This window comes from Stegostoma tigrinum, chromosome 11 (genome assembly GCF_030684315.1).
Source record: "Stegostoma tigrinum isolate sSteTig4 chromosome 11, sSteTig4.hap1, whole genome shotgun sequence".
In the NCBI taxonomy this organism is placed as follows: Eukaryota; Metazoa; Chordata; class Chondrichthyes; order Orectolobiformes; family Stegostomatidae; genus Stegostoma; species Stegostoma tigrinum.
This window is the reverse complement of record NC_081364.1, coordinates 47,560,867-47,576,214: the sequence shown is the minus strand read 5'-3', so window position 1 is coordinate 47,576,214 and position 15,348 is coordinate 47,560,867. Positions and strand designations below refer to the sequence as shown.

Here is a 15,348-nt window from a genome sequence, read left to right as displayed (position 1 = left end):
CAGTGATCATTTATGTGTCGTGATGATTAATTAGATTGACTTATTTACATACTTATTTCCTCCATGTCTGCTGTTTCATTACTTATTCCATCAACATCTTCTTTCATCTTGTATCATCATTCATTTTTCATTTCATTTATATTTTCATTCACTTGTGGGATGTGGGCATTGGGAACTAGAACTAGATTTTATTGTCACATGCATTCAAATCTAGGAATACAGGAGTACAGTGAAAAGTGTACTAAGTCACCATTCTTGTGGGCTTTCTTGGTTACACGCACAATTACAAAACTAGAATAAAACAAAACAGCAGGAATTAAGGAACCAAAGCCAAAAGAAATGAGATACATCCAGATATTAAAGTCTTACTTAAGTCTTATCTCAATGCAGGCACCTGGGACAAGACACAATCTGGAGTCTCAGGGAGAGTTGCAAAGTGGTGGTAAGTTGTCTTCTTGAAACACTGCAAGTCCATGTGCTGTTAGTATGTTCAGCACCACTTCTGACTTCCCAGATGCCAAAAGGTCTATGTTCAAATGCAGCAAGACCAGGACAATATCCAGGTTTGTACTGATGTTTGGTAGGAATGTGATATACTACATAAGTGCATTGGAATGATCAAACCAATAAGAGAAAATCCAGCCATTGACACTTGAAATATAATGTGAATACTATTGTTGAATCCCCGATACCAAAATTCTGGGGTTATCGTTGACAAGTAACTGAATTGAAAGAGCCACAGAAATACTATAACTACAAGAGCCAGTCAAAGGCAGTGAATATTGCAGTAAGGAACTCCTATCCTGACTCCACAAAGTCTATCCACTATCCACAAGATACAAGCTGGGAGTGTGATGGAATACTCTCCACTTGCCTGGATGGGTGCAGCTCAAACAATATCTAAGAAGGTCCAAATCATCCAGGGCAAAGCAGCATGTTTGTTTGGCACACCATGAAATACCTTCAACATTCACTCTCTCCACCACTGATGCACAATGGTAGCAGCATGTATCATCTACAAGATGGACTGAAGTAACTCTCCTAAGATCCTTGCACAGCGCTTTCTGAACCCTTGACCACAAACCATTTAGAAGGAAAAGGGTAGCAGATATGTGGGAGCACGACAACATGCGAGTTACCATTCAAGCCATACAGCCTTCTGACTTAGAAATATACTACTGTCCCTTCACTGTTGCAAGGTCAAAATCCTGGAACATTTTCCCAAAAGGAACTCTAAGTGTACCTACACAAGGCACACTAGCCACAATCCATGAATGAATAAAAAGCTGGTAGTCACGTCAGAGGCAACACTTGTTCTGAACAATAGTACGAGCTGCTTTGGAAAGTAGCAAGGATGCTTGAGTTGTTAGTCAAATAGGGGGTGAGCAAAAAAGTTAGAATGACAAATAGTGTACATGAAATACGACAGATTGTGTTACAAAAGTCAACCATACAAGACAATTCCTTTTCTTCAGTACCAAATATCTTGTTTTGGCTCACAGTTGGCATATAACTCAATTCTCTTTTGTTCTAAAGACCTTTGTACTCATATCAGCATGCTTCACTTAAATTATAATGAGATCAAACAAGCAAAATGCCATGTTGCCATGATAATACGTGTGGAAGTTTAAAGCAAAGAGACACAGAAGACAGCTTACAAGGTATGAACAGAAAATAGGTCATCCAGCAGAAACAATGAAGTACTCTCAAAGAAAACGTCATAACATTTGCTAAGTTGTCAAATAATTGAGCTGTAGAGAGGCAAATGATGTTGTACAATGTGAATATGGAAGGAAGAAATCTTTGTGAAGAAAATGCCCAAGACCAGAAGAACAACCCATAATCTCACCTGCAGAAGTATGTATCAAAATCATTAGCAGTTACATTCTAAGGTTTTGGAGTAGATCTGTAGCTCGGGTTGTGGGTGTTGAGGCTGGTTGGCTCACTGAGCTGGTTTGTTGTTCCGCAGACGTTTCGTTACCGCGCTTGGCAAGATTCCCAGTGCAGTCTCTGATGAAGCGTTGGTGTGTTTTCCCACCTGGTTTTTAAACTCTGGGATCCATTGAGATGGATTGCTTCACTTCTGGGTTTCCTCCGTGGTGGAATGTTTATGGCAGTCCATGAAGCATGCTATTTATAAACACATTGAAGTTGACCCCATATACATCCCACTACAGAGGAAGCCCAAAAGTGAGGCAATCTGAGTCAACAGACCAGAGTTTAAAATGCAGGAGGGAAAATACACCGCTTCATCAGAGGCTGTACTAGGGATGTTACGAAGCATGGTAACGAAATGTCTGAGGAACAACAAACCAGCTCAGCGAGCTAACCAACCTCAGCAGTTACATTATCAACAGAAATGCAACGAGCATTCACACACTTATGCAGGCAAAACCAAACCAACTCTAGCTAATATTTCAGACACCTAGTTGTTGCAACTGCTTTATGGAACAAAAATGCTCAGTGTTGTGGCAGAAGGCCAAGATTTCCAGAGATTAGCAAAAGATCTTAATGCCAAAATGTTGAATTCCTATGCAGGCAAAAACAAAGTACCTATAATGCCACATCAGCAACATAGATGAAATGCCCATGAATTTTGATATGTTCAGCATCGGAACTGTGGAATAGAAAGATTCACAAATACTTCTTGTACTGAATGGCCAACAGAAATTATGGCCTATGGTAATTTTCAAATGTGAAACATGCTGCACATTAAGTTCGTTGCACGAGTTTTTGTGTGTTTTGCTGTGCAATAGTTGGAATGAATGAGGACAAAGTGGATTGATGAAGTATGGAATAGATATCTTTGTGGCTTATGTGAAGAAAACAGTTTATTAGTGTGACACATGTTCATACTTAGATCTCATATAACCAATGAGATCAAGGGCCCCTCGCAGAGCTTTTCCAGCAATTTCTGTTATTGTTTCTTTTCGTATTTCAGTCTTTACAGATGTGATTCTCCTATTGGGTGACATTTTATTAATTAATTCAGATGTTACTGGTATAATACTGGAAAATCATTTTAGGTTATCCATTCGGCACACAGTGGACTGTATTTGCATGTACTGGAAGCTACATATGTTAACACACAAACCCATGTTTAAGTAGGGGAAAGGCATTCATACATACATTGCACCTCTTTCAGTGAAAGAAAAGGGTTCATGGAGCCTATCAATCGCTGCTATATTCCTAATGACAACACACACTGACCAATTAGAGTCTACCTGTTGGTCTCAGGATTAAGATTGTCAGTTAAGTGTTCCTGCTGCATCCCTGTGCCAGCAAAGGCCCAACCAAAAAGCATCCTCTTTTCATGCTAGATCTGTTGGTGTCCTTCTTTCAACTCTACTTCGTTCATCCTAGTCCCAAGACTGAGTGCATGAGGAAAAACATCAACTTCTTATCTTTTAGCAACATTTAGGCAGTAGGTAGGTTCATTGCCAAATTGGGGGAAGTTACAAATGCACAAATGGCCATCAGATAGATTTTTAAAAATGTGGATTATCCAATTCGATAGATAGACAGGAAGATCATTTGTTATGGAAGGACGCTTCTAAAACAAAACCATCACATCTGAATCAGTACAGGATCATTACAATGATTAACAATAAAAAATGTAATTTTAACCTAATTTGATGACTTTTTTTGCACCAGGTACTATTAACAATGAATTGGACAGTTTTAAAAGTTTTGATTGTGGTTAGAGTATTGCTGTGGAAGTAACTAATTCAATAAAATGCATTCCAATGTTTTCAATGCAATGGGCAGTATTCTGAGGCTTTTCACATTTTAAAATAACAATCACCTACACCATACAAGTGCTTCATATTTTCTAATTAGTGTATAAGTCACCACACAGTCAGGTGGTATTTTTCGAGCTTCAAAGCTCAACTTATATCCTGCAGTTAACAGCAACAAAATAGCCGTAGCTGCTGGAAAATGTGTTGTTTCTGAGGTGCTTTGTCCTGTTGTGACCTCCAAATTATAAACCATTTGTGTTTTCACATTAATCAAAGGGAACAAGTGACTTCTTTATTCAGATTGCTTGCTGCAAGGCCATATCTCACCCATGCCACTTTGAAATTAACACTGTGAGGAATTGCTGAAAACCTACATGAATCAAGCACTTATTATTTTCTTGTGACTAGAAACAATACATTGTTATAAATCAAAATTAATTTCAGTCATTTAAAGAATTCAAATCATTGTGACTTTAATAAGATTTTTATGCAGATAAGTGATTTTCAAATGCCTATTGTAATGTGTTTTTTTTACCCTATGTTTTACATGAGTAATTTGAATGTGTTTGACATTTCCCAAGATTTAATGTAGTTGGTACTATAAATATTGATGCATGGCAGTAAAGCTTTTCAAGGAAACTAGAAAATGACATTCCTTGGTAAGTTCATTTTGAATAATTTATTTTTATACTTTCTGATAAGTGGAATATTATTTGCTAATGCTAATTGTAGTTCCAAACATTTCAGTTCTTTTTATGTATTATACAAAGTGGTTCCTAAGTTAGTGCTCCAACTATTTAGCTTCTTGTTTTTCTATCACAGCTTTGTGATCAAAAAGTTACTGCATTGTACTGCATCTAGTCAGGCCTAAGTCAACCTCTGTTTCATTTATTTGTCTCAGTTCTCGTGCCTAGGATATTGTTGCTCATAAGAATCAAAATGTGGAGACTTTCAATTATCTGTCTGAATCTGCTACCTGGCTGAATCAACCGGTTTGCAGAATCGACAGTGCTAATCCTTCCATTATTTAAATAAAAGTAGTTTGTTTTCTCCATATTTTTGGCTATTTTGTCTAATATGATGAGAAAGTTGGCAAATGCATTATTTTTTCACTTTTGAGGTGAAGCATGAAATATTCTGAAATCATCTATGGCTTTGATATCGAGCAAAATTCCATATAAGCTGATGTGTCCTGATTCCAATTTTCAACGTTGCACGCCATTTAATTTTTACAGTAAGCATGTCTCTTTGAAGGAAACTGCTAGATTAGTAGTGAACAACAGAAAATGGTCTTGTTGGAAACTATAGTGGGACTGATTTAAAATTTGTTTCTGAACTTTCATCCCATCAGTGTGGAATAGACTCACAGAGCTGAAATGTCAGATGGGCGCAGTGAAGCGTTGGAAGGGCCAGAATTAATGCTATATGTTTGTAGGATAATGTCCATTTAGGAATGGTATTGCGGTCAGTATGGTAATTCAAAACAACTGTTAAAAGCATTGGCACAACTTGATAAGACCATGGTGCACTATTAAAGTGCTGGAATGGATTTATAAATGAGCCAAATACAAAAGCAGGAAGATAATGTTAGATTTCTGTAGAATCTTGGTTAGATCACATTGAATCGTTGGAAAAGTGCAGTAGAGAAATTACAAGGATGCTCGGCCAATTGTGAACATACATGTACCCCCAGCAATGACTTTTCTTCCCAACCCTTACCGCTACCTCTGCAATTCCCAAAAATCTAACAATGAATCTCTGTTTGCATCTACATGCTGAACCCAAATGACATAATTCTGCAGACATGGAGTTGGGTTCTACGTATATACTAATAAATATATTTCTGTCTCTACTTCAATCTTGGATGAACCACAATTTTGTTTCATGTTAAATGTTAAGAGCCTAATGTTATCTTCTTTGTCCCTGTCACAGATTCTGTGACCTTTGCACCAATTCCAGCCACAAAACTGCCCTCACCTTCTAATTACAATTTCCATGTGATATTCAAACTGAAGCTCAGCTGAGTATCCACTCCTTTTCCTTTCCAAAGACCTCCATAACAGCAAAGCCAGTGAAGCATAATAATAACATCAAAACAAACAGCATCTTACTGATCAATTCCAATAGATTTCTGCAGTCTAAATTAAGGAAGCCATGTTCACTTTAGTAAAATGGCAGCCTCAGAAGTTTGTATATGGGTTCAATTACAGACAGCAATGAACATCACTTTTGAATTAAGATCCTAGAATACACATTAAGAACTGTATCCCACAAAAATACTCTATCATATTTATTGATGTTGACCAACTTTAATGAAATTTTATGATATCTTCAGCTGAATAAATAATAAACTTTGATATAATTACACATAACAAAAGAAAACCTATCTTTTTAAACAGATATGGCTATAATTACATTGGAAGCTTTTCAAATGTTATTTTGAAAAAAAGTTTCCCTGGCTGAATTAACAGATATTGTCCCAATAGATTTAAACTACAAAGACTTGAGAAGAATCGAAATCTTCATTCCTGGATATTTGTAGTTTGGCAATTCAGTTTGTTTCCGTGTGTTAATGCCTACTACCCAGCCAGCTGGATCTCTCACTTCGTGAATTTACCTACCAATGCTTTCAATGCAGACACGGGCATGGCAGCTCTATTAATGTTAATAGTTACATCACTACTTCTTTTTTATCCCTATTTATCTGCATAATCATGTTTTGGTATGGATCTAAAATTGTTTCGGTACTATATTAAATTCACCCTTTTTACTTGAGTTCATGTAACAGCGCATTACCTAATTAAAATAATTTGCGGTAAATAAAATCAGTGATCCCTGGAAATGGGCATAGGCATTTGTGTGTGTGATTCTGATGCAGGGGCAGGCCAACTTTGCAATCATACAAATTAGCAGCCCAAGTTAAACATGGCTCAGCAGGAGTCCAAGTTTGCATTTGGCTAACAACACTTAGAAGTTGAAGTTAACCTACACTACCTAAAGCTGGCCTGCATAGCAAAATGGAATAGTATCTTCTGGTGAAAATCTTGGTGTAGGAAGAGATCTGATTTATCCACAGGGGACCTGGATATTACCCAAACAAAATCTGCAAAGGCAGTATACTTAGATATCTGTGGTGGTCAATGCTCATGATCTCATGAATGGTTAAGATCACAATATAACTTCGAATGCTGTACCCACCAACCTCCCCACTAGCCTTACACAATGCCTGAAATACTACTAAGCAGTGTTCTGGCATATTTGTGACTCCCCAGATACTGAAGCAGTCCCTCGTTGCACACAGCAAGATCTGGACGATTTTAGGCCTGAGCTGGTAAAAAGTAACTTGTGCAAGATGGAAGTATCAGGCAATGACCACCTCTAATGAGAGAGAAAGCTAAACAATCTCTCCCTGACATTCAGCAGCATTGCAGAATAGCTAAAACACTGGTATCTACCTAGCCATGTAAAAAATTGTCCAAATATGTACTGCGTGGAGAAAGCAGGACCAATCTAATGTGATCAATTCCATCCCCATGTCTACTCTACTCTTGAGCATCAGTAAAATGATACAAGGGTTCATCACCAATGGTAACAAGCAGGTGATGCTTTGCAATTACCTCCTCACTAACACTCAGTGTGGGGCTTCACAAGGGCTACTCCCCTCTTGATCTCATTGCAGCCTTGTGCCACATCTTCAGGTTGCATTCACCACCAACTATCCAACTGTGCTGGTCATATTACCCAAACCTTCTCAATCTCTCTTGCAGGGCAAGGTCGCACACATCCAGAGAACTCAAGGGTAACCAGAGAAGATCAGAAATGGTTACATGTCCTAAATCCCATGGAGGAGACATTGCTGACCATTGTGGCGACAGCTACTGCTGAGGCCATATTCAGCTATGGTGACTGAAGCCATCAAAAATTACATTACTTTCGTGCTTTCTGTTAGCACGTATGCCTTTCACTTAGATCAGCTGTGATATTATAGAAATTTGCATGGTTTGAGTGAATTCTGTTTTTTAAAATTTTTTTTGAATTTTTAACTTATTGGGAAAAGTGAGGAGAAAGAAAGAAAGCCCAGCAGCAATGACTATTGCAGTCATTATATTACTACAGGATGCACCCTATCAACCTCTGATCACTCAACACATAAATAAACTTGGATTCAATGGCTTTCAGCAAGATTTTGTCCTCCTCAACTCCAGCAGTGGTCTCAGTTGGATATCGGTCCTTGTGGCAGATTCTTAATTTGTCTACCATCGCTGAAATGCAGGCCTGTGTTCCAGCCTGTCCCTGGTGACACTACTTGTCTATTCTGGAGGATTCTGCTATGCTGTCAGCTTCTGCATGCATGCTGATGTCCCAAGATCCAGCTCTGTAGCAGTTCTCGAGGCTTTTGCTTTCTCTGTATTATCGGAATGCTTGTAGACATCCGATCTTGAATGAACTTCATTTGCCTCCACCTTCAACACACTGAAGAACTGAAGCAATTGTGTCCAGCTTTTGTCATAATGTTTGTATCTTTGGCAAGATTTCTGATGAAATCAGGTGTGCAAAATTTCAATTTTCCTAATCTACCAATTTGAGCTTTTGACGTCATATCCTCACCACCTTCAAGGCCATCTACTTACAGCTCTATAGTTTTACCTGCCAATGTTCCATGTGAGTGTGAAAACCCTTATCTATGCCACTGTCACATCAGATAATAATCCAAAAGGTGGAGGGTGGCTCTGATAGTTAATGATAATACTAACACAGTAAGGATAGATGCCCTTGGTTCAGGAAACCAGGGTGTGGAAATGATTTGCGTGAAGATTAGATTGGATTAGATTCCCTACAGTGTGGAAACAGTCCCTTTGGCCCAACAAGTCCACACTGCCCCTTGAAGCATCCCACCCAGACCCATCCTCCTGTAACCCACACACCCCTGAACACTACGGGCAATTTTAGCGTGGCCAATCCACCTAACCTGCACATCTTTGGACTGTGGGAGGAAACCGGAGCACCCGGAAGAAACCCACGCAGACACGGGGAGAATGTGCAAACTCCACACAGACAGTCGCCCGAGGTGGGAATCGAACCCGGGTCCCTGGCGCTGTGAGGCTGCAGTCTAACCACTGAGTCACCGTGCCGCCCTTGAGATGAGAAATGGTAAAGGCAAGGGTCAACCAGTGGGGTTGGTGTGCCGAAATCACATGGTTCAGTGGACCAAAAAGGAAGCAATGATGGGAGCTTGCCAGAAAGACATGAAGACAATCATGCACGCTTTTCATCTACATATAAACTGAAAAAGTCAGATGGATAAAGGTAGCCTTGATGTCCATAGAAAGTTTCTGGGTTAGGTTGTTAGAACACTATCCTCTGGGGCTGACCAGAAAGCTTGTTATTATTAGACTTGGTACGAATTAAAATGTTCCCCTTTTTAAAATTTTTCTCAACAAGGTCAACATTCTTAGTTATGCTATTATTCTTGTAATTTTCACTGTACTCTTCAACTCATTTCTTTATAATTAAACAAACAGAACTGTTTCTCAGCCGTCAAGCATCACCTTTTCAATGGCTTGTATAAATTTAGATCAGTTTTTCTTGTATTTGATAATAGATATGAATGCGGTGGAAGGAACTATTAAAACATAAATATAATAAAACAATGCACCAACTAAATGAAGTGCACACTTAGGTCAGCTGGGGGTTTCAGCTTTGCGTGACCAATACGTTTGTTGTAGTAATTCATCTAGATCTATCTTAAAATGCTGAAATTTTAAATGGTGCTTTTGTTTTTCTTAATTTACTTGTCTGACATTTTATTTTCATTATAAAGGCTGAGATTTTGTCATCAATACAAAGCAACAAGATGGGCCCTGACCTTGGAAGAAAATTGAGCTCGTTGGTTGAGTGAACTCTGCTGTAAGTTTGTAAATGGCTCCAAGTCAAGGGATCTTCATGCACCCAGCAACAACAACATCAAGCAAGGAAGCAGCCAAGCACATTCACTTGGTCTCCCATACAAGAAACCACAAATTTAAAATACAGCAAATTTTTATTCTTAATTACTATTTTTGTGAAAACAGAGTAAAAATAAATGATTAGAAGATTAGTACGGGATTATGGCAACAACTGAAGTACGGTAAGCAAACTTAAAAAAGAAAGAAAGAAATTGAATTGCTTCCAATTACAGAAATTTCATATTCCACAATTTTAAATTAGATTTTCAGGTTGATTTACAGCTGTTCAGCAATAATAATGAATTTATTACACTCTTTAAAGACCTGGTTAAACCTCATTTAACAAGGTCTAAGGGATTTTACAGTTGAACTAACAGGGTAAAAGGCTACCCTTTCCCCATTCAGTGATTTCTTCTTAATTGCATTGCATCTTCAGGAAAAGCACTGAATCACTGCTTGTAACTTTAGGATCTCCAAATTTAAGCATACATAAGCTGATTCCAGATGTTGCTGCCAGCTTCGGTGAGCGAATGATGGTTAATGCTAAAGATTCACTGTTTGCACCACTATCACAAAAACAAGGGCATTGTTTGAGAAAAACCAAAAGAACTGCAAATGCTGTAAATCTGGAACAAAAATAAAGTTGCTGGAAAAGCTCAGCTGGTCTGGCAGCATTTGTGAAGGTGAAAACAGAGTTAACGTTTCAGGTCTGGGGATCAGGGTCCCTTCTTCAGGCTCCGCTCCGAAAGCTTGTGATTTAAGCAAACCTGTTGAACTATAACCTGGTGTTCTGTGATTTCTGGCCTGGTCCGCCCCAATCCAACACCAGCACCTCCACATCCTGTGTATTGGGATCAGAAGGCTATAGGTTTGCCTGAAAATTTGTTTCTTTAGAAATGATGTGTGCAAGTGCACCTTTCAAAAACGAAAACAACTCCATAAATTTCAAATAAACTGCCTGCAATCTTGCATGCCAGAAATTGTACATTCTGACATGTAAATTTATATTCTACAAGACTTATCAGTTCTGGCAGAAACTAACATATATCACTGAGCCTCCAAGTGAATTTCAGTATTTGAAGAGCTGTGAATGGCACTGAATCTTGCGATGTCATAATTGAATATCCTGACTTCTGACCTTATGACAAAGCGAAGATGATGTATAAAATAAATGGAGTTGATTGGGCCAAGGGCACCAGCCTGAAGAACTCCTGCAGTGATATACTGGGACTGAAATGATGGGTCTCCAACAACCACAGCCAACTTCCATTTTGCTAGGTGTGATGTCAACTAAGGTAGAGACTCCTTGTTCTTACACCTTCAGTTTTTCCCAGGCTCCTTCATGCCAAATGGTTAAAAGTTCACTTGATGCCCAGGGCAGTCACTTCATGAGTCCAACTCTTTCAGCTGTGTTTTGACAAGGCTGTAATGAGGCGTGGAATCAAACTTTGGTGGAACCCAAAGTTAGTACCACAAACAAGATAGAGCGGAGTAAATGCCACTTGATAGCACTGCCAATGAAACTCTCCTTCACTTTGTTGATGAATGAAAGCAGACTGTTGAAATGTAATCAGCATTTGTCTTGCATGTTATAGTCAGGACATACCTGAGCAATCTTCCACATTGTTGGGTAGATGGCTTGCAGCTGCACTGGAACAGCTTGGCAAGGATTGCAGCCTCCTGAAAAAGTTCTCACAACCCAGTCTCTTTCTTTCTATCAATGTTATTGGAAAGACAAAGGCTCAGAAGGGGACACTCATTCTTACTATACTTAAACTGTTGTTGGCCAGCTTGCATGCTGAGAAATTCTTCAAACTGCAGGTGGTCAAAATGCAAAGTAGTTAACTCTCTCCATCTATTGAAGACAAAAATATCTTGATGAAGCCTAGTGTTTGAAACAGATTGAAGGCTTGAAGTAAAAACTTAGTGAAGTACAAAGAGAGGGAAAACATATTTTAATGGGGAAATTTCATTGTCTCAAAATGAAATCTGAAGTTTTTTTGTTTATTTAACCCCTTATTTTTATTGTCATTAATGTTGTAATTGAGAAAAAAATTGTAGGCTGATTTTGATTTCAGGAAATCAACACTGAAATCAAATTATGAATGATTTTTATAGAAGACTTAAGTATTTACGTAACAGTGCGCAAGTGTCAAAAGGAAACAGCGTTTGAGAGCCAAAGGTTCCTTCATACACAAGATATTAAATATCTATACTGACATTTAATTATATGAGGACCATTAATACTTCAATGCAGATGCCAGAGGTGTATTAATACCCCAATCCCAAGTTGCACATACAGGTACAGATTTCCAAATTTAAAAAAAAACAAGAAAGTAAATAGAAAGAAGCAACTTCTAACATGAAAAGATTTGAGAGGACAACTAACGAGAGATTATCTCTACTCAGTTAATTTTTAAACAGTGGCACACATTTAGGATCAGCACTGTGAAAATAAAAGGAGAAGTTAGAAGGCCTTTGTTTCAAACATGAACTGATTAGAATGTTGAATGCAACATCACAAATGACTGATTAAATTATTTAAGATTGAATGAAGGGGATTGAAGTAGATGCAACAGTGCAAAACTGGTAACAAAGTGTAGAGCTGGATGAACACAGCAGGCCAAGCAGTATCTTCAGCATCTGCAGTTCCTATTACCTCTAATGCAAAACTGGTACCCACTTAGGCAAGATGGCCAAATGCCTTATATCAGTGTTAAAACTTCCATGATGCAATAACAATATTTCATCTTGTATGTTATTTCAGCAGTCATTATAGCTTTAGTCTCCTTTTATAGATATACTGAATGGTAATTGTCTTATTACTGTCTAATTCCACAGTAGTTACTTGCGGGCATCACATAGTTTGATCCACTGAAAATCTGCAATACGTTTTGAAAGAAAGAAAATGTTGCCAACCGTGTTTAAAGTCCTTTCGAAGAAATTAAATTCTAGACATGCTGATCATGCCATTAGGCTACTCCAGGTACATGAAATCCCTATTTCACAGAGCCTGAAGAAACTTTAATGTGAAAGACTGACCAGAATTAGAAAGAAATCTGAAGAGATTAAAAAAGATTGGGTTGTGGGACAAAATGCAGGCACCGTGCATTGAACAGGTACTGCAAACATACATGTGCTTTCACTGTGACCTCAACTTAATCTTTATCATTTTTAATTTTTTGTCTTATAAAATCATGGACTAATTCCAAACCTGTCTCCACTTAATGGCCAAAGTTTATTTGAAGACTAGCCCCTGACTCTTCATGTACTTGAAAGCATTTCTGAAGAGTGGTGGCTCCTGGAAGTCGCTGTGAGGAGGGAGAATATGAAGCTTCTCATTTTCATCTGCAGTGTTTAAATTTAGTCAAAATGTAGGTTCTGAGTAAAGACGAAGTAGTAAGACAGTTGCAGCAGAATGCAAGTTTAAGATGTAGAATAAGTCATTGTTTGAAGAATCTGTGCTATCTTCCACTTATTATTTGGAATTAGTTCCAAAATATTAAAACAGTGGTAACAAAGGGATGTTTTATAGGACTTGTACCTCAGTAATATCAATGGAGATTGGTTATCTGCTTATGACTGGGCTTTTGTGTTGGGGCAACAATTTTCTGACAAGTGATTTGACAGAGTTTTATAAGGTAATTAAGGAAATGGAGAAAAGTACATAGAGGAGATAATAATAGATGGGACATGGGTTCAAATTTGACATATAGCCCAAGATAGCCCAGCACCCAGTTCAAATTAATTGCTGCCTCCTCGCATTTAGAATCATAGAACTATCGAACTGATACAGGACAGAAGGCTGGCCTGCTGCAAGAGTAATTCCATTCACCCCATTCTCAGCCTTTTCCCCAGAGCCCTGCAAGCAATTTATTCAGATAATTATTCACTTCTTTTTTGAAAGCTATGATTGAATCTGTCTGCACCATATTTTCAGACAGGGCACTCCAGTTCCTAACTACTTACTGCACAAAACTATTTTTGTTATGTCACCTCTGATTCATTTGCAGTTCACTCTTTATGCCATACAGCACTGAGAGGTCCTTTGGCCCATCGAGTCTGTGCCAACATATCTACATTAATCCAACTTTCCAACATTTGGCCCACAGAATGTTGTGACACGTCAAATGCTCATCTACATACTTTTGAAAAGTTTGTGAGGTTTTGTGCCCCCACTACCCTCCCAGGCACTACATTCAGGCTACCACAATCCTTTAAATGAAAAAAGCTTCAAGACCCCCAAACCTCCTTCCCTTCACCTTACAATTATATCCCGTTATTATTGACCACTTGTTCTCAATCCATCCACTCACATGAACAGTTTCTTCACTTCACACTGAGAAAAGTCTACAGACTTTGACACCTGAGATGCCTTCTTTGTTTTCACTTGATCAATGCAACTAGTCTCCCTCTCACTGGAATCATTCTTACAAGCAATTTCTTCAGCTCTGTGAGCTTTCATTTTCAGGATAATATCCATGAAGTAGATTATCTGGTAACTATAGCATTGCTATACCTACAAATTGGCTTCTGTGTTTCAGGCATCAGTGACTACACTTAAGTACTTAATTGGATGGAAAGCACTTTACAACATCTTGAAACCATGCAAGGTGCCATGTAAATCCAAGTACTTTTTGTTTATGACTTCCAGGTCATTCATGTATGACAAGAATAGGTAAAACCTCAGTTGAAACACAAGGGATTATGCTTAATACCTTCTTCTAGAGTGGTCCTCCTTCCCTTTCAAAATCCTACAGCTTCTTTTACAAACTATTTGCTTTGTTTGCAGCTACTAATCCATTTATATGCCTTACCCACAACAGCTACTGAATTGAGAGGGAAAGACTTGCATTCATAAAGGACGTTTCATGACCACAGATGTCCCCAAGTGTGTTACACCTAACAAAGCATTTTTGAAGTGTAGTCACTACAGTATCATAAGAAATGCCACAGCTAATTTGCATGCAGCAAATTCCTACAAACAGCTAAAGAATAATGAACAGAAAATTGGTATCTTGACTTTGATTGAGGCATAAATATTTACCAGGATACTGGGGATACCTCCCTTAATACTCAGAAAATGGTGCTATTAAAGTCATGTAGATGAAGAATTTAAATTCTGAAGAAGATTGATTGATTGATTTCCTTGGTCAAAAGCAGACTTCAAGGCATTCAAACTGAAGCTTTTATGATTACGAAGCTGATTAACATAATGGATCCAAGTTAATTGTGTACTGTCAAAAATACCAAGACACTCAAGTCATAAATTAAGATGCTAGGTATAGAAGACAATTCGGGATTAATTTGCATTCAAATGTATTGCAGAATGAGTTCCAGGCACATCAATGAACTGTATGGTATGAATGAGTTTAACAGATAATGACTGTTTCTAGAGAAACAGGAAGAATATGTTCTTTGGTGAAGAACTGAGTATGTGGGTGATTAAGTGTCGATTTTATCTGTTCTGCAAAACATTCCTCCTTTTTTAATAAAATGCTATGTGTACTGGGGGCAGGGCAGAAACTATACACACCATTTAGTTCAGAACACTGAGCAATAGGTCTACAGTCTGTTGTGGCATCAAAAACAATGAACAATTTAGAAAGTACTTTGTTTAAAAAAAGAAGTCACTTACTCATTTTCTCATTTTTATTTCTGCT

General features: G+C 38.1%; 1 protein-coding gene and 1 long non-coding RNA gene across 6 annotated transcripts in view; one reads left to right on the top strand and one right to left on the bottom strand.

Annotated features, from left to right (window-relative positions):
- Window positions 1-10,328, top strand: part of LOC125460168 (uncharacterized) — a 31,994-nt gene extending 21,666 nt beyond the window's left edge. The window contains exons 3-4 of the long non-coding RNA XR_007249205.2: window positions 391-563; window positions 9,562-10,328. This is a non-coding gene — a long non-coding RNA (uncharacterized LOC125460168). The remainder of the gene's footprint in view (window positions 1-390; window positions 564-9,561) is intronic.
- The window catches only part of adamts9 (ADAM metallopeptidase with thrombospondin type 1 motif, 9), a 254,369-nt gene that overhangs the window by 74,156 nt on the left and 164,865 nt on the right, over window positions 1-15,348 (bottom strand). The window lies entirely within an intron of this gene.